The 25,470-nt window shown below is 36.2% G+C and overlaps 1 protein-coding gene and 1 long non-coding RNA gene across 19 annotated transcripts in view; one reads left to right on the plus strand and one right to left on the minus strand.

Moving 5' to 3' along the window:
* LOC144289691 (uncharacterized) overlaps positions 1 to 24,132 on the plus strand; it is a 172,076-nt gene extending 147,944 nt beyond the window's left edge. For all 6 annotated transcript variants that reach the window (XR_013357586.1, XR_013357574.1, XR_013357575.1 and 3 more), the window contains 2 exons: positions 20,262 to 20,376; positions 24,017 to 24,132. This is a non-coding gene — a long non-coding RNA (uncharacterized LOC144289691). The remainder of the gene's footprint in view (positions 1 to 20,261; positions 20,377 to 24,016) is intronic.
* CNTN4 (contactin 4) overlaps positions 1 to 25,470 on the minus strand; it is a 927,650-nt gene that overhangs the window by 193,320 nt on the left and 708,860 nt on the right. The gene's annotated exons all lie outside the window — the stretch shown is intronic.

The raw sequence follows: 25,470 nt of genomic DNA on the forward strand, positions 1-25,470 counted from the left end.
GGTCAAGTTCTGCCTTGTGATGTGGTGGACAGATCCTGATGAAAAATTAATCATTTATGAGTTTTTCCTCATTATTTGGTTTGCCATAAAGGGCAGGTTTCTCTTCTTGGCAATACTTCTTCAATTGGTTCTCATGGTACCCACTCATCATTCCTTAAAGGCTGGCCATACAGAAAAAAAAAAAAAAAAAAAGGCTGGCCATACAAATCGGGATGAGTCTTGAGGTAGATCAAATTACCTTATTGCCTAAGGCACAATGATTGGTTGAGGAAGAGTCATATGACACAAACTAGCCAATCAAAATCTTCTAAAATTCAAATACCTGCAAAAAGGGGCCTTTTTCTTCTTCTCAGGTTTGGAGAGTCACAGGGTGTACATGGAAGTGCCTCACGCTCATGTCTAATGTGCTACTGACAAGCTAGTGTGAAAAGATAAATCTAAGACCCAGAGCTGACAGGCAGAGAAAGTGAGTGCAGGTGATATCTTAGTAATTTGAGAGAATCAATTTTGAGGGGACATTGTCTTTCATGTAATCTGCTTTTGAAGAAGTCAATAAATCTATGCACCAAAAAAAGATTCCCTAGTGGATACTGAGTTTCTGTCCTCTATGATTAAATGTCTTGACTACTATAAACCCTTATCATTTCTTTTTCTACTTAGAGGCTTATCCTACCTCCCTTCTCCCATTTAGTAATGTCCTCTTCTTACTGATGTTCATAATTCTCCTCTGAATGTTCTTTGAAAAGTAATTGTACACTAATCTCCCACCCACTCACTACCACTTAGAATTGTTCTTTAAATCGTTGGCTCTTAGAAATAGTGGATTCTTACCATTGACTCTTGTATCTCTTTTATGGCAATACAGCAAAGACTTGTTGGGGGCAGGGGAATGTAGCTTTGAGAAAAAGTTTTAGAAGAAAATAACATGTGGTAATCACAGTTTTTACCTGATGTCTAAGTCTCTCTGTGTGTGTGTGTGTGTGTTTAAATTAAATATCCTCACCTAAGGTATTTTAGGAATATTTTCTATAACTGGTCAGGTATGTACCCTGGTATTTGGAGTTAGACATATCTCTTTGTCCTGAAGTCTTGCTTTGCCACTTCTGTAAGACCCAGAAAGTTACTTAAATGATCTAAGAATCAATTTTCTCATCTGAAAATTGGGGATAAAAATACATACACTTTATAGGTGGTTGAGAGGATCAAGGGCAATGCTGTAAACAAAGTGCATAATTATAACTAGCACAGTGTCCAGCACATACAAGCACTCAATGAATGTTAATATTTGTGTTATTATTGATAAAGCAAAGATTGTAAAAAGAACTGTTTGATGATCTATATATTCATTCAACTTCACTATAAAGATTCATTCCAAATCATCCACTTATATTAACAGATCAGATCAGGTTTTATGATTAATAAAGCTACAATGACATCTTATCTTAGTATAAACTCATTTTCCTGAAATTATTTTCATTTATGTTATTCATTTGATTCATCTCTAGGAGGTAATATCTATTTTCTAGGAAAGGGAAGTGAGGAACACAAGGAATAATGACTTATTAAAACTTAAACAAAACTAACCCAGAAAATTAAATATTCTGATCATTTGTATAGTGCTGGTATACTTAATGCTAATAAGTTGAAGTAGCAAAATCATAACTTAAAATTAATTTGTTTTCTCACTTTCTAGAAATTGAGGAAGGGACCAATGATAAACAGATGGATGATAGGTAATAAGCAAATGCTGTATTCGGGAAACCTAGCAGAGAAGTTGTATTTAAAACTCAATTATTACAGATTATAGCTGGAAGATATCCTAGAGATAATCTATCTATCACTCTCTTTTTAGGAGGAGGCAGAGGTATCTAGGGAGGCGTTTAACCTCTCCTGTTTTTATTTGGTTTGGTTTAGTTTGTAGTTACCAAGTGATTAGGGCTGCACTTAGAATCCATGACCTATTTTTATACCTACTGCTCTTTTCTCATACGGTATAGTTGAAAGGCAATAGGGGAGGAGGTGTCCTCCATTTCCTTTTGTGATCTTGGCCAAATCACTTAATCTCTCTAAGCCTCAATTTTCTCACATGTAAAGAAGGGATAACCCTCACCTCAGAAGCTTGATGACCAAATAAGACCATATATATGAAAACGATTTGTAAATGAGAAAACACCAGGCAAAGGTGAGAAATCATTATCAGACAGGGATTGCAAATAGATTTCAACTTGACTGGGGAGCTCTACCTAATTGGTATTGGCTCTTCAGAATGCTATGTTAGGGTTTTGAGGATTCAGGGAGACTCAAGGAAAAAGGAGAAATAATTGATCTGGGATGACTGCACTGGGTACAAGGGTGGATACTGGAAACACGTGTGACAAATACGTAGGGAACTGCTTCTGCATAAATGAGTAGTGGCTAGAATGGGGAGAGGAGAGCCCTCAATGAAGAGGCATATGTCCTAAAACATACTTTTTCACTGCTCTATTCCCAGAAAATGTGAAATTCTATAAAATGGATATACTTTACCAAGTATGTGCATTGTCATGAGACTAAATTAAATAATGTATGCAAAAGAGCTCAAGATGCTGTAAAGCAACATCCAGTAGAGATGGGTAATATTATGGCATTAAAAATTACACATACAAGCATATCATACTCATAGAAAACACCTCCTTTACATGAATGAAAATAAAAGTTAATTACTCCTCTAAAATAGTGGCAAAACAATACAAAACCGATATTCTTAAGTGAATGTTAGTAAAAATATATTTTATCCACCTTCAATTTTGAGCATTTTGTCTGTCACTTTAAATTGGCTAAATGTTTGACAGATGTTCAATAATTGACACAGCTTATCTTCCTCTCTCAGGCTCTTTTCCTACTCAATTGCCAGCATTTCTGGTTGCTATAGCAACTATACATTAATGATCATTCTGACATGCCAAGGGGATTTAAACACATTCTTAAGTTAAAAGTTCCCTCAGGAAAAAAAAAGTCTATCCATCTCTGGAAAGATAGAAAATATTATATGATTTAAATTCCCTGGTTACTGCATTTATTAGAGCTAAATACACAAATCTGCTTCTATCGTTTCTCGTAAGTAATTATTTTTTTCCTCTCACTTGACCAACAAAAGGAGGTATGGGGAATTGAGAAACTCAACTCTCTCTGATGAAAGGAAAAAAATAATTTATCTAGATAAACGATAAACAACCGAAACTGGTGGGGAGTTTTGAAAGAAGGAAACTACCTGAATTGTCTGATCAAGCACATTGTTTCACAAGGATCTGGGTACAAGTATGAGTACCTCCACTTAAAGCTTCAGTGGCTTCAAGAGTAAAATTGGAATGAAGATATCTGTCTTAACCACACAAGTCACCCTAAACTGTAAAATGCACAAAATACATAGGGTCATTACTGTGTTTTGTGAGAAAGTAAACAATAGTCTGTCCTTTGGAAGAAACTGAAAATAAACAGAAAGATAGGAACATTTACAACATTTATTTCAAGCCAGGGGCCCATGAGCCAGATGTTCTGTTTCCCATGCTTACTATATAAAATGTTTTTCAATGATTGCCAACATTCAAAAACTGAAAGATTTCACAAAGAATTCGACATTTAAGTCTTCTCAGGAAAAACCACAAGATAAAGCAATTCACTATATTTCTTCAAGACAATAACTGGCCTAAGATGAGCAGTGGCTGACCTGTGTGGAAGAAGTTATGTGGAGCTCCACCTTACCTACATTATCTTAATCATCTACATTCTTACCTGCCTGGTCCAGGAGGAAAATATAGTTTTCAAAGTGAATGAATCCCTTTCATACATGCATTTGTAAGAAAATCTTCCAGATTTTCATCAATTCCAAAGATTCTGTATCCCTTGCTCTTTTTACGAAGCAGAGGGTAGCTAGCATCTGTGCCTTCACTTTGTGGATGAGATGGGATAACTACTTTTGTCTCCTCTGATCACTGTATAACTCCTGGGGTCCAGAGACTGACTAGGGCAAGCTTAAACGGAAAACAAGAGGCCAAGAGATGCCATCAAAGTCCTATCTTTCTTAATGTGTAGGCTCTTCCTTCCTTTAAAAAAATTTTATTGTGGTGAGATATGCATACAATTTACCATTTTAATGTGTACAGCTCAGTGGCATTAAGTACATTCAAACTGTTGTGCAATTGTCGCCTGGAACTTTTCATCACCCCAAACTGAGACTCTGTATCCACCATGTTTAGATTTTAATCATTCACTCAACAAATATTTTTACGTGCCTATTACGTGCCAGATATTCTCTTAGATACTACAGAGCAGGATATATCAGGGATATAGTTCTAGGGGAGTCAGGTTTCCTGAATCCTACTCATGTTTCCAGGGCAGTATATCTTACAATTCATGGTATATACCTGTTCTCTCCTGAAATAACTCTTTGGGGGTGGGATCCAGGACTGCAAGCATACCTTAGTATGTATAAAATGACAACTGGACATTGCTTAGCTTCTCCATACCTGGTAAACTCATCCCCATTTTTTAACAGGAATCATTTCTCCCCCACTCTTAGTAGATGATATTATATGAGTCGGGCTTATCCTTATTTTGCTCCAGGAATGAGCACATGTTCTATGTCTACCCAATCAAAATGTTCTATCCAGCACTACCCCATAACCTCCAGTCACCATAATTAGTTTAGGGGTGGGCATATGACTCAAGCTGGCACATAAAGCAATTTTGAACTTGTGCTAAAATTATTGGGAATGAGCCATTCTCTTTTTGCTGGGGTTACATACAGCAAGGGCTAGCTTAAGGAATTCCTAAAACTATCATTTGAGAACTAAAATCTAGCTGTATCTAATGGGAGTTTTATGCCAATAAATTCTCATTTTTTGTTTAAGCTCATTTGAATTGGATTTTGACACTTGCAACCAAAAGGATCTTGATTAAGAGAACAATTAGACAATAGACATAATATTGAAGAGTGTTACATAACTTTAACAAGTAGCCAATGGCCAATTGTATGATGACTACTGGAAATCTGTCCTCAAACTCTACCTTCTTAAATCTGTTTGAAACAAAAAATTTTCCCCTTGCCCCTGACTAATTCTAATACAGGACTGCTCTAGCACATCCTTGGCTTCTCTGCTTTCATTCTTCTTACTCTAATGTCTATTCAATCTCATTCAAACTGAAAAACATGTCATCTAAAAGCTTATGCTAAAGTTTTAGGTAATAAATACTCCATCTGTCAACTGTTAACAGGGTTATCTTGGGCAAGCCACTTCAACTCTGAGTTGTTCTAGTAGTTAAGTCAGCCCTATTAGAGTATAGAGATGGGGAAGTCAGGCAGATTGGTATTTTCTAGGGGTATCTCTGTAGCTTATCTCTTCTGATGGATGATGGTGAAGACTCAGGACAAAGGGACAAAGGATAAAGATGGAAGGAAGGAAAGTCCTCCTCAATGAAGGCTCTGAGCACAAGTATTCAATTTTCATTTGTTATTTACTAGGTGGCTAGGTGCTAGCATAAGTCTGCACAGGACAGACACTGATGACAGTAAACCACAAATGGCTTGGTTATCCTGCAAAGGAGGGCATGTGGCACAAAATTTATTTTCAGCCAGCTTCACAAACATGCCAACATTAGCTATAAGGGACAAAAAACATAATTTTAGCATTCCTGCCACTCTTAAGATCACAAATTGCTAGGTCAACATTGATTAGCTGACCCTCTTTTATGATGCCTGACCCTAGGTGTACTTGTTCTGCTTGTGGCAGGAGTTTGAATTTTTTTTGGCTCTCCATAAGCTTCTTAACTAAGACCTGTTGAATAAGGGGTGATCTCCATCTTCAGTGGATCTCTGCTTGTGGATAATTGCATGTAGCCCTTAGCGACCTCTAAGGTGAGAGGTGCCAAGGTCACAATTCAGCTCTCAGAATAAACTGTCAAGTCTAGCTCTTGAAACATTTGCCTTTCCCCTCTTGAATATGATAAAAACATGAGAATAAAAGGTATAATAAAAAGATTCAGGCCAGAGAACTATGGTCAATGAGCTGAGAGTATATAAAAATAGGACTGATTATAAGACAAAAACATGAGTACCCATTCTATAAAGCAATACTTTAAACACATATGCATGAAATATTGGTTTAACTGAACTTAAGGAATCATTACATGATAAAACCATGTGGACAGACACATTGGGAAAATAGCAATGATTGAAAAAAATTGGGTACATTTTTTCACTAAAAGACTTATCTAAATCCATGAGCTATAAAATCTCCAAGAGGAGAATTTTATATACAGCATTTCCCAAATCAAGGAACTGTCCCACACACCCTTAAAGTATGAGAGTTGGTTACTGGAAATGTAAAAATAGCATTTCAATTATCATAATGTCACAATGATTAAGAAGCCATTAATTAAAATACATGATTAGCTCAGCAGTCTTAAGTTGTTTACTTTGAAAAATCTATGTTATAAAAGATCTAAATGAGACGTGTAGGAGGAGAGGTTTGAAGTGGCATTCAAATCTAAGAACTCAGCAGGAGCTGTGAGTATGGTAGATACTAGTTCTTAACAGGTCACCTCTAAGTCATTTACCCTCCTTGAGCCTCATGAATAAAATGGGACTAATAATTTACTTTTCTCAAAGGATTGTTCTGAATACTTCACCTCTGGTATTCTCAACATGTCTGTAATGGGAATGTAATCCCTAATTTTGAAAGGTGTACTCAAATAATATAAAACTCTCTTATCCTACACTGCTGGAACCTAGAGTTAGTTGATTAGTTTAAAAAGTTAATAGAAATGGGAAACCACAAAAAAATGCCATATTCACATCGTAAATATTTTATGCAATGAGATTTATTATTAGATACTATGTATGTATTTATATAATTTAAATATTTCTACATATTTATTATTCATTAATAAATATTTAGAAAATTAAATTTATTATTCGTCAATCTTTTGATATAGGAATAATGTACCCCTTTGCCTTCTCATTTTTTTTTAAAGATTTACTTATTTATGATAGACATAGGGAGAGAGAGAGAGAGAGAGAGAGAGAGAGAGGCAGAGACACAGGAAGAGGGAGAAGCAGGCTCCATGCCGGGAGCCCGACGTGGGACTCGATACTGGGACTCGATCCTGGGACTCCAGGACCGTGCCCTGGGCCAAAGGCAGGCGCTAAACTGCTGAGCCATCCAGGGATCCCTCATTTTTTTTTTTTTAAGTTGACTATTGACTGGGGTTGAAGTTATCATTTTTACCTAACCTACCCTCATCATGCCTGGGACTTGGTTTTGGTAAAATAAGACATGTGAAACTACAGGAGTACAGAATCCTACTAGAGTTTAATGACCCTCTCCACAGACTTTTATTTTGTATCTTCCCCACATTATCTATTTTTCACTGACTTGCCTTTATTGAGTCTTTCCCAAAGGATTCCAAGTTATTTTTGTAGAAATGACAATTCTTTCCTTTTTATTACATTTTGTTAGCTTACATAATATTTAAACTATGTAAGTACAACTGGCCTAAACAGGTTTCGAACAAAAACAACTGCTTCTTGGCAAGTATACAACTTCATAGGGATGAACAGAAGGGTATAAGTTCACTTGAGTGTAGGCTATCAAGACATGAACCTACAGCTTGCCACAGGTAATAGGCATTGTGCATTACAGAAGGAATGGAGGGAATCTCTTTATCCAGAAAGTTAGGTAAGGGGAGGTGGGTTGACAGAGCCTCCATAATGCTTTAAAGAAGGTATATTTTGTTTTATTTCCCTGCAAACAAAATCTGGATTATCAGGCCATGTAATTATATCTAAAATCTCTGCACAGGCTTCTTATAGTAGCACTATAGGCTGACTTCTAACTGGCTGGTTCTAGTAGGGAAGACTGGTGGTGGGACTTGACACGTGGATGGCAGAACCAATGATGAATAAATACAGAAAAGATATTTTCTAGGTATCTCTCAGTTGTATAATATAGATGATTGTCAAGTCCAAAAACAACAACCGTGCAATTCAACCTTTCCACTGATGTATCCCTACCTGAATAGCAGTATGTAACACACACTCTTAAGAGCCAGGAGGTAGATCCTGAAGCAATCTACTGTAAGCCAGGGATTTATATTACATATTTGTTCTACTTCCAAATTCCACTGGATAATATATCTATGTTAGTTTTAATATGAAATGTTTTGAAATACAACCATAGAATTCCTCAAATCTATTAATAAATACATTTCTTGAAAAGGACAGTATACTATATGGTGCCAAGCACGATTAGGAAAAAAAAGCAATGAAAGAGATGGCACTATTTTAGAAATATCAAGGAAGGAGTGAAAATGACCAAAGCTTTAACATGAAAGAGCATAAGCCATGCAAGTAACTGGGAAATGGGAATTTAAAGGCAAGGGAATAGAAAACACAAAGGCCCCACTGCAGGCAGGGACATGTTTAGTGTCTTTGAGGAACAGTATACAGGTGCAATAGAATGAGAGGGGGGATGATGATGGAGATACACCAGGGATAAGTTAATGGAGGCTATTAGCCAAGAGAGGGTTTTAGGTTTTTTTTCTGAATTGGACATAAAAGCCCGTGGAGAGTTTTAAGCAAGGAAGAAACATGAGCTCACTTACATCTCAAAAGTATCACTATTTTTCTATGATATGGAGAGGGGTAGGAATAGAACCAGGGAGACTGGTTAAGAGGCTGTTATGAAATCCAAGGTAGACATGATGGGAGCTTGAATGAGGGTGGCAGTGGTAGAAGTAGGGAGAAGTGGTTAGAATCAGGGTATATTTTGAAAGTTTGGTGGAAAGGAGTTGTTGACCAATTGGATAGTGGCATTAAAAAAAAGAAGAAATTGAGGGTTATGTCCTAAATTTCAGTCTTGAGCCATTGGATAAATGGAACTGCTTTTTCCTAATTGGGAAAATTCCAGCAGGATCAGATTTAGAAAGAAGATCAAAGCTCGGTTTGCTCATATTATCTTTGAGATAACTGTTAAACTACCAAGCAAGATGATGATCAGACAATGGATACATAAGTCTAGGATTTAGGAGGGAGGGGTCATGAAGATAGACATTTGGGAAACATCAGTATAAAGGTGGTATTTGAAGCCACAGGCTAGATGACATCATTAGGGAGTGTGTGTATACAAAGACAAAAGGTCTGGGGCCTGACCTGAGATACTTATAATTCATTTTAAGGAGATAGCAAGATGACAGGAAAATGAGACTAAGCCAGCCAAGGAGACCGAAATGAGAAGCCAGTATCCCAGAGTCAAGGGAAGAAAGTATTTCAAGAAGTTTAGAGTGGTCAACTATATCCAAATGCTGTTGACTCATTAAATAAAATAAAAACTGAGAATTTGCCACTGGCAGTAGTACCATTGGAGATCACTGATGAGGCTCTTTAAGTGCAATTCTGGGGAAGAGTCCTAATGCACTAAGTGCAAGATTCAACTAAACAGAAGATGTAGAGGTAACTCTTTGGTGCAGTTTTTCTGTAAAGGAGAGCATAGAAATTGGGTAGTGGGGGTCAAGGGACTTTCTAATTTATTTAACACAGAAGATGTTGCTGCATGTTTGAATGCAGATGGGAGTGATGTAGCAGGGAAGGAGAATTTATCTAATGAAGGGAAAAGGAGAAAAACAATGGCCAGAGCCAAGTCTTTGAGTGGGTGAGAGGGGATAGAATCCACTACACCAGTGGGTGAGATTGACCATACAGGCCCAGAGAGATTTTGTATTTGTGTTAGGGGAGGGAGCAGAAAGTATCCATTGCTACATCCACTACCCAAGACTCAAAACACCAACATCTCTTGGTCAGATTATTTTCAACCACCACATCCTTGATTTCTCTTCACACACTCCTGCCCTGCTGCAAGCCATTTCCCACACTATTCAAAAGAGTTATGTTTTCAAACTATAAACATAATTACCTAAAACCTAATGGCTTTTCGTTTCCCTTGTCTCAAAAAACATAATTCTTTGAGATGGCTTCAACAATGCTCGGTGAGAATATTTTAAATGTTGAATGAAGGCTCAAAATTTTCTCTTAACCAACATGTTCTTGAGAACAATGAGGGGGGTTGTTTTCTGTATTCTTTATAAGTTTAAACTGGATAGAAAAAGGTTCTTCTGTTTTTACATCATATATTTCAATGTGACCTAGTTAATCCTTTAATAGCTAGCTTTTAACACCTTTGATCAGCTTCTTACTGTGATATAAAAGATTAGATCCTATTCCTAAGAGTAAATCTCCTGTGGAACATTTCCTTGGTGAAATGTTTAATTTTGTGGTCAGTGGAGGAAAATGAAATTCCAACAAATGCCTGCGTTATCATGAACGAGAACATTTCTAATAAGTGTGCTTTAAACCTATTCCCTTCTGTTCCTCATGGATATACATTTCCTATATAACAAAGAACCTCTGACCCACAAAAATATGAAAAGGTTTCTTCAAAAAAGATTGAGCAACTAACCAAATCCTTAGGCTATTGGCTGAATGTAGATTTGATGTTGGAGTCAGGCTGGGAATTAATAATTCCCTTATTCATTGCAGGTTACAAAATGGAATCCCTGACTTGGTCCCCATTAGACTGATGAAATGGTAGCAGAAAAATAAAAATAATTCTAATTCTCCTTCATTTGTAAGTGAATTCTCCACCACGGTACATTTTCTTGGTGATGATGGCAAAATTGACAGAATAAAGATATTTGAATGAATGAGGATAGAACATCGTCGTAATATGAAGCAATTTTACTAGAATTGTAGCAGCTGTGATGACACTGGTAATCTCTGTACTGTATTAACATATCCGGCATCTGCAAAACCAGTCTAAAAGCCAAAATACACCCAGATATTACTTTTTTGACCCAATTTCTCTGGACAATGCAAACAAAAGCAGGTATGTTGGTCTAAACCCCATGAGAGTTAGCATCACTTTTCTTAGCATCTTTGTTGGGAAGTCTTGTCCAACAATGGGCATTTAAGGCTTGAAAGACCTCTGAGTGTTTTGTTCTCACTCTTGGGATTTTCACATGATAAAGCAGAGTATAAAGGTAAGGGAAGAAGAACAGCATCCCTGGCATTGAGCACACGAGCTTTGGTTTTTATCAATTAGAAAATAGTAACAGCTTCATTAAAACAGCTTTTCACCAACCTTAGCAAACCTTTTAGTCTTTTACTTTAGCTCTGATGTAGATCACACAGCTAATCGCTAGAATCCCAGGACCCAGGTCTTCTGTTTTCTGGTCTAGTACCTTACTCTAGTGTTCTCACTTAAAAGTTGGGAGACTTAACATTGAAAAAATCTGGACTTCTTCTAGCTTTCCTAAAACAAGAAAAAGGATGAGACAAAGGTGGGGGAGAGAAGGAGGAAGGAAAAGGATGAGAAGGAGGAAGAAAAAATGAGAAGAAAAAGAAAGATCTGAGCTCACACTCCGACATGGCAACAGTGCATAAAATGTTAAACAAACTTATCTTAGGTTAACTTTGCTACCAAAAGCAAAGTTAACTGACTTTGCTACCAAAGCTGACAAAGGTAAAATGTCAGCCAGGTGGCCAGGCAACAGAGTTATAGTAAAAATAACCTAGGAGAAGCACCCTGTATCTGGCTGGGAGGAATGCAAATGAACTACACACATCTGGTGGACAGTCATTGTTTTGGGTTTCCCTGAATGTGGTGACACTTATCACTGGGCCCCCTCATGGGGACATTAGAAGCTATGCCTATAGAAATGTTCCAAGAGATATTTGCTCCTATTTAAGACATCAACTTTCAGGTCTCCTGGGTGGCTCAGTTGGTTAAGTGTCCAACTCTTGATTTCAGCTCAGGTCATGATCTCAGGGTCCTGGGATAAAGCCATGAGTCAGGCTCTGTGCTCAGTGGGGAATCTGCTTGAGATTCTCTCTTCCTCTGCCTCACCCATTCCCCACCCTCCCCACATACTCTCTCTCAAATAAATCAATAAATCTAAAATAAAATAAAATAAAAAACCATTAATATTCTAAGTCAGAAGGCTCCAGGCTTGGCTACATGAGTCTCAATTCTTTGCTGTTAAAACATGACTATGGGGACAAGAAAAAGTCTCTGAATTGCTGTTTGGACTACTCCCACATTCTCATTGAAAAGAAGGTCTTGGCTCTGGTCTTTTGGCCTGTGTTCTCTCCTGTCCTTAAGTGAGTCAGAGGCTGAGTGTGTTCCATGGTGATGAGGTCAGTTTGATTGCCTAGTTGATCCTAAAAACATCCATCTGGATACATTGTAGTAACCATCACCTGCCCCTTTTTGATGAGATATATGGTCTCTAGTTTATCAGAGCTTTCACCATTCTCTATTATCTCACACTTGGCTTATTCAGTGTGTCTCTGAAAGTTTTAGAGTGCTGTTCCAGATTCTGGATAAGGTAATTTATTGTTATAGTAACTTGACAAGTAACCTGTCAAAGGGAAATGCTGAATGTCTCAATATTTATGAGTTGTAGAAAAATAAATATCATTCACCTACAGGGTCTAACACATTTCTGTTTTGGTCACCTCTTTGTTCTTTCTTTTGTATTTTGGACAAAAGCAAAAACCTGCCACCCTGGCCCAGTGGGCTTCCAATTTTCTCTTTTCTGCCCCCAGTTTTTATCTGCATCTGAGGTAAATTAACGAACAATTCAGCCAAAATCTTCAAGGCCATTTTGATTTACTTCAGAGAATTCTTTTTAACAATTAATTGGAAAATAGATCTGAACATACTCAGTTGTCACATCTTAGGACAATTTCTTTGCAGATATGGAAAGAAATAATGTTTTCAAGATAATTGGGCTCCATCTCTAAGGATTCCGCATAACAATTAGCAATGTATCTCATAAATAAAGACCTAGGATGTGTGCATCAGTGTGGATGTGATTAAAAACAAAAAACAAAACAAAAAAACAACTGGTTGCAGGCTGTTACCAAGCTAGAGGAAGGAGGCCATTAGCACGATATTCATCATGTAGTAGTTCCAGGAACTTCATTTGAGAGAACAATCTACCTCTTTAGTTTTTATGAACCCCCTATGAGTTACAGATGCCAGATGTCTTTTCTCTGGCTATCTCTCTGATGGCAGGCATAGTGGCACATAAAAGGAAAAGCAGTCAGTGTTGGGGAGGAAGCTCACAGCTTACGGTGGGACAGTCCATTATTAATGGAGAAAGTCACAGGGTAGTTAATGTATGGATGTCAGACTTTCCAACTTTCATAGAGTCCCCTTGGGAAGTGGTGCTGACAGATGTGTTGAAGGCAGAACTGCAAGCAGAGCTGATAGTCAGCAGGGGATCATTAGTCTGCTTGAAGAGCTGGGGCTCCTGAGTGATTAAGAGGTAACAGCTTACAAGAGTCATGCATAAATTACATATCCCAGGGTCAACACCCCAAATTCTTTGCAATTTTTTTTTTACAAGGCATAGGATATGAATGGCAAATATATTCTATCAGTCTGTCAACAGAAACTCCAAAAACTTTGCTATTTCTTAAAGTCAGTATATATAAAAGCAAACTGATTCTTCAAGTCATTAACCCTGGATTGTTTCCCAGCTTCTATTGGAAAAGGGATATGGTAGGGCTGAACGTAAAAGGGTGTCTAGGGGAGCCTGTTCGCATACTTGTAATTCATTTTAAAGATACCTGTATACAACAGAGATGAGAGTTTTTAAAGCTAGGATTATGGAGGATTAATTTCAATTTTACCCAGTTCTATCTTTTAATGAGCCCATTCATTCTGATTCTGAAAACTTCAGTGTAGCCACATGAAAGCTTCTGTACTTTAAGCTTTATGGATCTATCCTGCCATTAAAACAGAGGTTACATGTGGCTTAAGAGGGAAGCCCCTTATATGTGGTTTGTTGAATGAAGTTGCTCATTGTCAGGAAATTGACACACACAGCGTTACTCTTACTCAGCCCTGAACTTCTGAGTTTAATTCAGACTTGATTCTTAATTGTTGACGAGCTGTCTGGAATGCTAGTATATCACGAGATAACTTATATTAATTGCATTTCTGCCATTAGGGATTGCTGCTGGGTACATGGGATTTTGTGAAAAGTAACAGGAGAAGGTCTACCAGAGGAAAGCAAATTTGGTACAGTATTTGCTCCAAAATAAAACATGACTTGTTTCAGATCACAGCCCCTTTCAGGCTTTGGACTACTGACTTTCCCCATCCCTTCCCTGTATTTCACTGGTTGAGTTTTAGTGACAAATGTCATATTTCCCCAGCTGAGATAAGTTTGGAAATAAAAATAGAAGCTATGTCAACTTGAATTTAAAGTTTTCTAACCTGAAAATGAACTACTCCTCTTAGCATAATGCACTCCCCCGCAAGCAATTCTCTTAACTAGGCTACAGTGCCATTTGAAAATGGGGTGTTTATATGTATATTTTCTTCATTCCCTACAGAAACTCATCATCTGAGCACTGCTGAGTGCAGATTTAATGCACATCACTGCACACTTGCTCCAGTAACACAGTGAGGGCCTGCCACTGGAGATTCAGAACAGCTCTAGGCAAAAGCAAAACGGATTATTGCCAATCCAGGCATTTTTAGTGATAAGCATCTCTCAAAGCAGGGTAGTAAGGGCAGCTATTTTAACTTGAATATCTAGATCAATTTTCAAATGGAGAACAAGTAATAAAATAGCTATATGATTTGCAAGATACTCATATGTTCATGCATTGTAGAAGCTCCTGCATACAATGCAAACATCTTCCTCCCACAAAGACTGATAGAAAAATGTTTTTCTGGAGAAAGGTAATTAACAATGGAGAACCATATAAACTCTGAGCTAAAAGCAACATTGGAGTTCACTAAATCCAACATATACTTGCATTTAAATTTTTTTGTTACAGGAATTTTCAAATATACACAAATTACAAAAGTGGAGACAATGTTATAATGAACCCTCATTTATCACTCAGCTTTAATAATTATCAACACTTTCATTCTTATATGTCTCTTACCTTCTTTTGGTGTTGGTTGTCATTTTGCTGGTCATAGGAGTATTTTTGAACTTTCCATTATGTTTTTATTTTATAACTTTGTTTTTGTATTTTTAATCCAGGATATGGGAAAGATTTTTGCAAATTCTCTTGGTGGAGTTATCTGTATTTTTAAGACATTTCCTCATATTGTAGACATATGCAAAAATAGTCATTCCTAAATTATTGAAGAATGTCATATTTTAACAATGTCTCAGGGTTTTTGTCATATATAAATTGGTAATTTATAGCATATGGTTGTTGTAATAATTAAATTAGTTAATATGTGTAAAGAATTTAAAATCGTGTCTGACCTGTATTACCACCATATAAGTATTACTAACATTCACAGGTGAGGATGCTTCTTTTATTGTCTTTCTCAGGTTCTGGTGCCAGGATTATACTCATTTCATTAAATGAACTGGTAGCTTTTCATCCTGTCTTTGCTCTGACACAAATTGCTTGGTAAGGGAATTACCTTAAAAATTTTGAAAAAACATTTCTTATAAAATTTATGACTGAGAGCATTTGGGAGAAAGTGATTCTTGACAACTTTCAATTCCTCTCATGATAAATGGTCTATCGAAATTTTCTATATTTTCCTGATTTGATTTTGTTATCTAAATGATCTCTATAGATTTTTCATTTCATTTAAGATGTTCAAATGATCACAGGATTGTGGGTAGTTTGCTCTTATGATTTTAAATCTTGTATGCAAAACTGCTACTCTTTTTAATTTCTAATTTTGCTTATTCATATTTCTCTGGTTTTTTATTAGATTTGGAAAGAACACATTTATGGTATTTTTTTTAAGATTTTAAAAATTTATTTATTCATGAGAGACACACACAGAGACGCAGAAACATAGGCAGAGGGAGAAGCAGGCTCCCTGTGAGGAGCCGGGTGCCAGAGCCCATCATGGAACCCCCGGGGTCATGACCTGAGCCAAAGGCAGCCGCTCAACTACTGGGCTACCTAGGCATCCCCACTTGTATTTTTTTTCCCTTTTCAAAACCTCCCTCGGATGTCTCATGTATACTGTTTCTATTTTCCAATTTAATAATTTTGACTTTTATCTTCTTTCCTTCTCTTTCCCTCAGGGTTTGTGTGTGTGTGTGTGTGTTCTTTTTAACCTTCATGAGGTGAATAGTTAGTTTATTGATTTTGATTTCCAGAATATCTTAATAATACATTTAAAGTTGTTAACTTCCTTCTGAGTGCACTTTTTGTAAATTTTATCAGTATGGATACATGTGTTATCATTTCTTCAAATTTTGAAACATCCAAAAATAATGGTTCTTTGTGCTCTGACTCAGTAAGTATTAGAAAAATGACTTGAAATTTGCATGGGTTGATTTTTTTAAATGTGGTTATTGTTGCTGTATAAAGTTATCTATAGCTAATTTCTAGTTTAATTATATAATGGTAGAAAATAAGGCTTGATGTGTATAATTTTAACTTGTTGAAATTTTATTTCTTGGCTTATTATTTAACCAATTACAATAAGCATTACATGGGAACTTGAAAGGAAAGTATATAAATATACAGTAGCTCCCTCATATGGATGGTTTTGCTTTTCTATAGTTTCAGTTACCTGTGGTCAAGTATGGTCTAGAAGGAGATGATCTTCCTTCTGACACATGGTCAGAAGGTAGTAGTAGACTAATGCTATGTTGAAATGTCTATGTCATTCATATCACTTAATCTCAACATAGGCATTTTATCATTTCACATCATCACAAGAAGGGTTAGTGCAGTACCATAAGATATTTTGAAAAAGACTACATTCATTTAACAATTATTACAGTATATTGTTTTAATTGTACTATTTTTTATTAGTTATTATTCTTAATCTCTTACCATGCTTCCATGATAAATTCAACTTAATCACAGGTATCTATATATGTATATATATTATATAGGGAAAAAAATAGTATATATAGGGTCTAGGACTATCCTCGATTTCAGGCATTCACTGGGGGTCTTGAAACATATTCCCTGTGGATAACAGAGGACTAGTATATATGTTTTATTATTACACTATTCAATGTTTTGTATCCTTATTTCTATTTACTTGGTCTGTCAAATTAAGTAACAAAATATGCTTTAGTAATTCCTCCTTGTGTTTCTAAATATTTAGCATTATAGATTTTGATCCTATGTTTTATAGTGTTTAAAACAATATAATTGGAATATCTTCATTAGGGTTTGTGTATCTCAATAATAAAAATTATCTTTTCCCAATTTAAAGTTTTTGCATATAAATAATACTTGGTCTTAAACTAGTAAATCTATCATCTTTCCTTTTTAAAGTCTATGTTGTTAAAATTGATATTTTATTTTAAAATAAATGCCATCAAATTCTGGTTAGATTAAACAATTTTTAACTTAATCTGATGTTCTTATATTTTATATGAAAGTTTTACCTCTTTATATTTTCTGTAATATACTCTTATATCTGTCATCTTTTTGTGAATTTCTTATTCATGCTATTTTGCTTATCTTTACCTTTGGTCTTTGGTTGAATATATTACAATTTACTTAATTGTCTCCAGCAACTTGGAAGATACACATTCTGTTTTTATATCTACCTTGATCTATATTTCTTCTAATTATTAAAATAAAGAATAACAAAAACTTTTGATTCCTTCTCAAAAAGGGAAAAGTACAACATGTTTTTACTATTAAAAGGATGATGTGTTGGTATGAAATGTTAAGTATGCCATGATATTAAACAGTATGTATGCACTGATAAAGTATATTTGTCAATTATATTGATTATGTATAGATTGGATCTTTATTCTTGAATTTCCATATTTATGCAGCTTTCTAATCATTATACTTTCCTTTTGCATTCTTTTAAAAAGCTTATCTAGTTAGCCATGCTTATCACTGATGCAATTTTCTACGATGTTCATTTGGCTTTTTATTGCACCTGCACTGCAGGTTTTAATTCTTACGTTTCTAATCTTTGTTAGCCTTTTAAATGCCAGTCTGTATCAGGGTCAGATCCCTTTCCACATTGGCATTGTGTTTTTCACAAATCCATGTTTTCTTTGTCTTGACTGAAAGCACAACAGAGATGCATCTTTGCTATGTTTTGTTTTGCATCCTCAGACAATGTCTGACTCTTCCCTCCTCTTGTCTCCACTCTTTATCACAGAGTATTTTCTTAGGTCACCATCATGGAGTAGATTTTTTATTTAACTCTATTTATTAACATTGGTTGTGTTTCTAACAGGTCTTAGGTTCACCAACCCAAAATGGGTGTATTTCTTTATCCACTCAAACTGACCACAGGGGCTCCCAGAATCCCCATCTCAAATTTTAAGTTTAAAGCAATTTGATAGCCATGTTTCCTTCCCATCTTACTGGTGTCTGGTGGTCATTAATTAAGATTCGGAGGAACTGAGATAGAGCTTTCTACTGCTTCAGTTATCACCTTCACAGTGAACTAGTATAACCCCTTTCCTGTGTCCACACCCAATATGCCACGTTAGCATTTTTCTCTATAAAGCATTAGTTAGAACTGTTGACTCCTAGTGATTTGGGGGAGAGGGAGATGGTATAGTGTGTGTGTGTGTGTGTGTGTGTGTGTGTGTGTGTGTTGGTAAGTATACTGGACCATCTCCTCTGAATACCTTAGGAAAAAAATGTGAAAAAAATGTTTTCTCATAATAAGGGGACAGACATCAGACTTTTTAATTAGATGCCTAGATTGAAATATATTTGATATAGAGATACAACATGGCTATTGTTGGAAGCCTTTAAAGATATCCTTCCCATATTTCTTCTTGTCAATTTAGTTATTTAGTCATGAGTCTCTGCTCTAGTCTGAATGTTGTGTCTTCCCAAAATTACTATTTTGAAATCTTATCCCTAAAGGTAAAGGTATTAGTAGGCAGGGCCTTTGAGAAATGATTAGGTCATGAAGATGCAGTCTTCATGAATGGGATAAGTCCTCTTATGAAAGAGACCCTGCAGAGTCCCTAGTCCCTTCTGCCATGTGAGGACACTACAAAATGTTACCTGTAATGAACCGAGAAGAAAACTCATCTGACCATGCTGGCACCCTGATTTCAGACCTCTAGTTTCCAGTACTATGGGAAATAAATTGCTGTTGTTAACAATCTACCCAGTCTGTGGTATTTTCTTATAGCAGCCCAAATGGATTAAGATAGTCTCCTGTGGTTATTTCTCAATTTGGCCTATTTGAGCTATAATTATAGATAATTCTTCAAGTAACTTTTTGATGACTATACTCTGTTTTTAGTCTGATGAGAATTTTGCTTCTTTCTTTGTTTTTCACAAAAAAACTAGTTTTTTTGTTTTTAGTTTGTTTTTAGTCTGATGAGAATTTTGCTTCATTCTTTGTTTTTCACAAAGAGCTAGGTTATAATAAATCAGCCTTAGCTGTCAAGAGCCCATTTATCAATGTTGCCTTCCACTCTAACTTATCCTCTCTCTTACTTAAAAAAAAATCTTTCACAATATCTAACTTACTTTCAGGAAAACACCCAACTCTTTAACGCTTTTCCAGGGCCCAGTCTGCCTATATCTTAGACTCAGACTTGCACTCTTCCCATCACTCTCGGGTATTACCATATCACTTTTCCTCAGGGCTAGACAACCTTCCCACTCCAGACATATGTACTGTTGTTGCTCTGTCTATAGTACTATTCCTTCCTTCTACTCATTTATCCTTCCAAATCTGAGCTCCAGAATGACTTCTTCAAGGAAGTTTTCTCCAAGTCTACATCATGTCCTTCCAGCAGACATAGTTAATTTTACTGTGCTTTGCAGATACTGCTTTTTAACAAATTGAAGATTTGTGGCAACCCTGTGTTAAGCAAGTCTGTCAGTGCTATTTTTCCAACAGTGTTTGCTCACTTTGTGTCTCTGTCACATTTTGGTAATTCCTGTAATACGTCAAACTTTTCCATTATTATTACATTTGTTGGGGGTAGCTATGAGCAATGATTTTTGATGTTACTACTTTAAGTCTCTTGGGGCACCATGAACTGTGCCCATGTAAGATGGTGAACTGAAATCATAAATGTGTGTGTTTTGACTGCTCTACCAGCTGGAATATCCCCATCTCTCTCCCTCTCTTTGGGCCTCTCTGTTTCCTAAGACACAACAATATTGAAGTTAGGCCAATTAATAACCCTATAATGGCCTCTAAGTGTGTTCAAGTGAAAGAAAGAGTCAATTGATGCAGAAAATTTCACTGTCTTATTTTAAGAAATTGCCTCAGCCACCCCAGTCTTCAGCAACCATCACCCTGATTAACTGGCAGCCATCAATATCAAAGCAAGATCCTCCACCAGCTAGAAGATTATGACTGGCTGAAAGCTCAGGTAATGGTTAGCATTTTTTAGCAATAAAGTATTTTAAATTAAGGTATGTGTAGTTTTTTAGACATAATGCTACTGCATACTTAATAGACTACAGTATAGTGTACATAAAATTTTTATATGTACTGAGAAACAAAAAAATTAATTTGACTCATGTTATTGCAATATTTACTTTATTGCACTGGCCTGTAACTAAACCCACAAGATCTCTGAGGTAACCCTGTATTTTACACAATCAGATAATTGAATCCTGTTCCTCTCCCAGCCCACAAACAAAAGCACACACTCCAGTGTGACTATTTGAATACTTCCTTACTCCTCAGCAGACTCATAAATCCTACGGTAGGGGAACCATTCTGTTTTTGATCATTGTTTTATCTGCCACTTCTATGCCAATGCCTGGCAACTGAGAGGGTGCTAAAGTTAGATGTTTTTACTTATTAAAAGCAATCTATTCTCTTCAATCTTGAAATCCCAATTTACATACTCCATTAGGACCCAGTTATAAATCCCATTTATCATAACCATTTCCACTGAAATATATTAGAACTGTACATTGATAAAAAATGTTGGCTTGCAGATATAGTGAACAAATTCAAATAGTACCAAGACTCATAGACAAGAAGCTGTAGGAACCTATTTCCTATATTTAGGTGCTCAATTCAGAGTTCTGTTATACCTATCTTATTTTACAGTAAGTAGGAATCACAAATGAAATAAATATGATACTTAAATCAGCTGCTTTTTATTTTTAAAATCTTGTTTACCTTTCCAAAGGCAAAAGTTTGCAAAAAATGATGAGAACTTGGCCTCAAAAATCTACAACCAAACTATCTGGCATTTCCCAGGTGTTCTCTTCTCCACTCTATGTGTTGTTTAAGAGAATGAGGAAGCATACAAATTCCAAATTACTTCACAAAGTAGAGATTCTTTGGATATTTCTGAAATGCTACATTATCAGCTGCAACCATCTCTCCAGCTGTGCCTGCCATATGGATTTGTGAATTCCTGTAGAGTGTTGTTATAATACAACTCCTTTCCAGGGGTTAATTTTGACAGTGGAGATTATGATAATGTGTTAACCTGCGACTATCTGATGTGAAAAAAATAGGTGTGTTACACTTGGAGATGTGAACAGCTTTCCTGGCTTGGTATAGAATAGCTGTCCATTGTTTTGTTAGCAGCCAGTATACCTAAGAGGTCATGAACATTCTCCCAATCAGCTGCTGAATTAAAGATCTGAATTAAAGATATATTCTAATTCATTTTGTAGACAGAGTTGGTCTCCCTGTAAAACTTTTACTACTCCATTTAGCATTTTTTATTTACTTTATATGTCTCAAATGACAAAATTATTAGTGAATAGAGTTAGTGCAAATCAGTGTAATTGGTTAAAAAAAGGTTTTTCATCTATATTGTGCATCCTTGATGAATATACAGCCACTCAATTAAACTAAATAATTTTCTCTTAAATCAGTATTCTAATTCTACACAGCATCAGAAGCTATAACCCTATCTCTAGAAAAAATGCCACAATTTATTCTTCTGGGTTTTAACTTTACTTGCCCAAATGTGTAGTTTTCTCTGGTCTTTGATTTGGCCTACTTAAGTTATGGTCTTCCTAAATATCTGAAAACTAACTGAATGAGTTAAAAAATACATATATAAGAAAAATGGCTGACTTCTTATTTGTTCTTTTTTTTTAAATTTTTATTTATTTATGATAGTCACACACAGAGAGAGAGAGAGAGAGAGGCAGAGACATAGGCAGAGGGAGAAGCAGGCTCCATGCACCGGAAGCCCGACGTGGGATTCGATCCCGGGTCTCCAGGATCGCGCCCTGGGCCAAAGGCAGGCGCCAAACCACTGCGCCACCCAGGGATCCCTCTTATTTGTTCTTTAACACTTATTGGATCAAGATCCCTGAGAGTACTGAATATTTCAGAGCCTTAAGTTTCTGATCTCCCAACCAGAGTCTATTTCTGAATTTCCAGGACTCAGGGAGCATTTCCTTATTCTACGTACTGCACCATTATCCTGTTTAATTCAATGTAACATCATGATGCACTGACCTGACAAAACACCAATTCGTTGCTGAAAATGTATCCAAAGAGCTTCTTGTTTCTTTCTCAGCTGAAAAGATCAGATTCATAGGGTACATTTCCAGTGGGCATTAAAACAAGAATGGTCCCCATACATCCTGCAGTGATTGTCCACTGGATTATTTATGAAGTGCTCAGCGAGGTTCATGTTGTTGAAAGATCAGTGTTGATCATTTGTTCTGTTTTGGCTGGTACATCCCCGGTAGTACTCTACTGGATATGTAATGTGCTTTTCACATCTCCAGACTCTTCACATCCCAACTAGCACCTGTGTTCCAACACAATATCATCCTTCACTGCTTTCTGGGGCAGGACAACTCCAAAAGAGAAAGCTCAACATGAAATTGAGCTTTGTTGAATGATCACAGTTTGCAGATCATTCAGCTTTATGGATCAAATCGCACTTCGCAAATACCATTTCCTTTTGGTGCTAATGTATTTGGTCCTTACTTTGACTGATCAATGGGCTTCCAGTTCTAAGGATCAAACCTGGAGATTATCTCTTTGATTTTCTTTTTTAATGTTTAAAAAGAAAAGAGAGACATTTCCAACTTGAATTTAAATCTATCCACAAATACTTGTATATAGTGCCTATCATTAAATTAAATACAGTGTAAGTGCCAGAGGAGACATTGGGTAATTAGGGCCATCATTAATTAACTAAAATGCTTTGGTTTTGTCCAAAAAAGAACAAGCATTTACACAGAAGCAAAGAAAAAGATGAGATAGAAAAAGAATTTCTTGGGGATCCCTGGGTGGCTCAGTGGTTTAGCATCTGCCTTCAGCCCAGAGCGTGATCTTGGAGTCCTGGGATCAAGTCCCACATTGGGCTTCCTGCATGGAGCCTGCTTCTCCCTCTGCCTGTGTCTCTGCCTCTCTCTCTCTCTCTTTCTCTCTCTCTGTGTCTCGCATGAATAAATAAATAAAATCTTTAAAAAATAATTTCTTGAAATTTATTTCTGGAATAATGTCTTTTTTAACTGAATGATTTTCTTTAGGCTACTGAACACAAATAGATTTAATTAATTGCTATTTATTAAGTAGTTGAGTTTATTTCTAAGTGCTAAGGCTTTGATATAGCTGCAAAATAGCTTCAACATCTCTCTGACTAGAATTAAAAGAAGTAGGTAGAAAGTATATGGCTATCATACCTGGGGAACTTTTCTTAGAACCCAGACCAGCAATTCTCTATACAGTTTAGTTTAAGAAATTGGTGGCTTAGCTGCATAAGGTTTAGAACTATTCTATGGCTAGGGATGTTTGCTACTTATGTACTCATTTTTTTTCTATACATAAGTATATAGTTATTGACATTGAGGAACCCCAAAATATGTCATAAGACATTCAAGTTGTTGTAAAGAGCTGATAGGAAAATCAAAGGCAAAAAAGGATGTCAGTAGCATCATAGAATAACCATAACTAATTGTGGAGATGACTGACATCAGAAATATTGACTCTAATTCTTGTAGTCATATCCAGTGGGGGAGAAGTCATTCTTTGAGACACAGAAGCCTAATTCCTTCCTTTTGCTTCCTTTGCAGATTCTTTCTTTGAACTAAATGATGTCATGACTGTGAGAAATGGAGCCTGTATTTGGTGTAATAAAGACAAACAATCCTAGTGGCCTATCCTCCCAAACATGAAATACTCCATCCCATGTCATTTGTGTGGGAGTTTATAACAAGTAGTCCCTGATCAATGTGGCTCTTTTTCCTGCTCAATGAGTGAAAAAAGGGAGGCTTAATGAATGAAGAAAAGCATCGCCTTCCAAACTATTTCACATTACCCTATGCCAATTAAATCACTAATGTGTTAAAAGCTCCTCTGATTGGCAGAATGAGAAGAAAAACAAAAGACAGGAGGAATTGGACCATTACATTTCAGATGAAAGAGTCCAGGTTCACAGATTTCAAAGGAATATGGTAGAATCAAATAGCACACACAAGACTGCCTTAGGAATGTTTAATGCTTGGTTAAGTAGCTCACTCTTGGTTTAGGCTCAGGTCCTGATCTCAGGGTCTTGAGATCAAGCCCCATGTTGGGCTCTGTACTCAGTGCAGAGTCTGCTTGAGACTCTCTCTCCCTCTCCTTCTGCCTTTTCCTCCTACCCTCTCTTGCTCTCTCTCAAACAAATAAATAAGTCTTAAAAAAAATAATGTTTAATGCCAAAAACAAAACAAAACAAAAATACCCCCAAACAATAACAAAATACCTAGTAGTCTGTGGTACTGATTAACCTATCATTAAAGGTTATCATTTCCTCATTGAAATGCAATCAATGTCTATAAGTAAATATATGACGTTTCTTACTTTAGACATAAAACTCAGAATGCATTTTCCATAAAAATATTATAAAAGGTGGTTTACCCAAGTTTAACTTCTAATATATATGTTTTTAATTGAAGTATAGTTGCCCTACAATGTTATATTAGTGTACAACATAGTGATTTGACATTTTATACATTATGCAGTACTCTCCATGATAATCTTAGTTACTGTCATCACAGAGAGTTATTACATTATTGATTATATTCCCTATGCTGAACTTTTCATTCCTATGACTTACTCCTCTTACTCTTTTTAGAGCTTGAGTGTGTACCTTTTTTTTTTTTTTTTTAAGATGGGGAGTGAGGGAGGGAGATTCTTAGGCAGGTTCCATGCCCAACATGCAACCTGATGGAGGAAAATATTCCTACATATTTTAGGAAGCTTTTAACTGTGCAGATTGCTGCCACATTTATTTATTTTTTTATTCTAACAACATATTTGAGAGTTTTACAGAACAAATATAAATTTCGTTTGGGGAGCATAATACTGTATGAGAGTTTGAGAGTTATGCAGGAAATGAAGATACAGGGGAAAAGTGGGAGCCTAAAATTTGGGTGAGAGACAGTAGAGGGAATAAACTAGAAGTGGAGGACTGCTTCTTGAGGAATGTGGCTAGTTGTCCAAATCACAGGGTGATACAACTAGAATCCACTCATTCTGATGTCAA

The sequence above is a fragment of the Canis aureus genome, chromosome 19, assembly GCF_053574225.1.
Source record: "Canis aureus isolate CA01 chromosome 19, VMU_Caureus_v.1.0, whole genome shotgun sequence".
Taxonomy (NCBI): domain Eukaryota; kingdom Metazoa; phylum Chordata; class Mammalia; order Carnivora; family Canidae; genus Canis; species Canis aureus.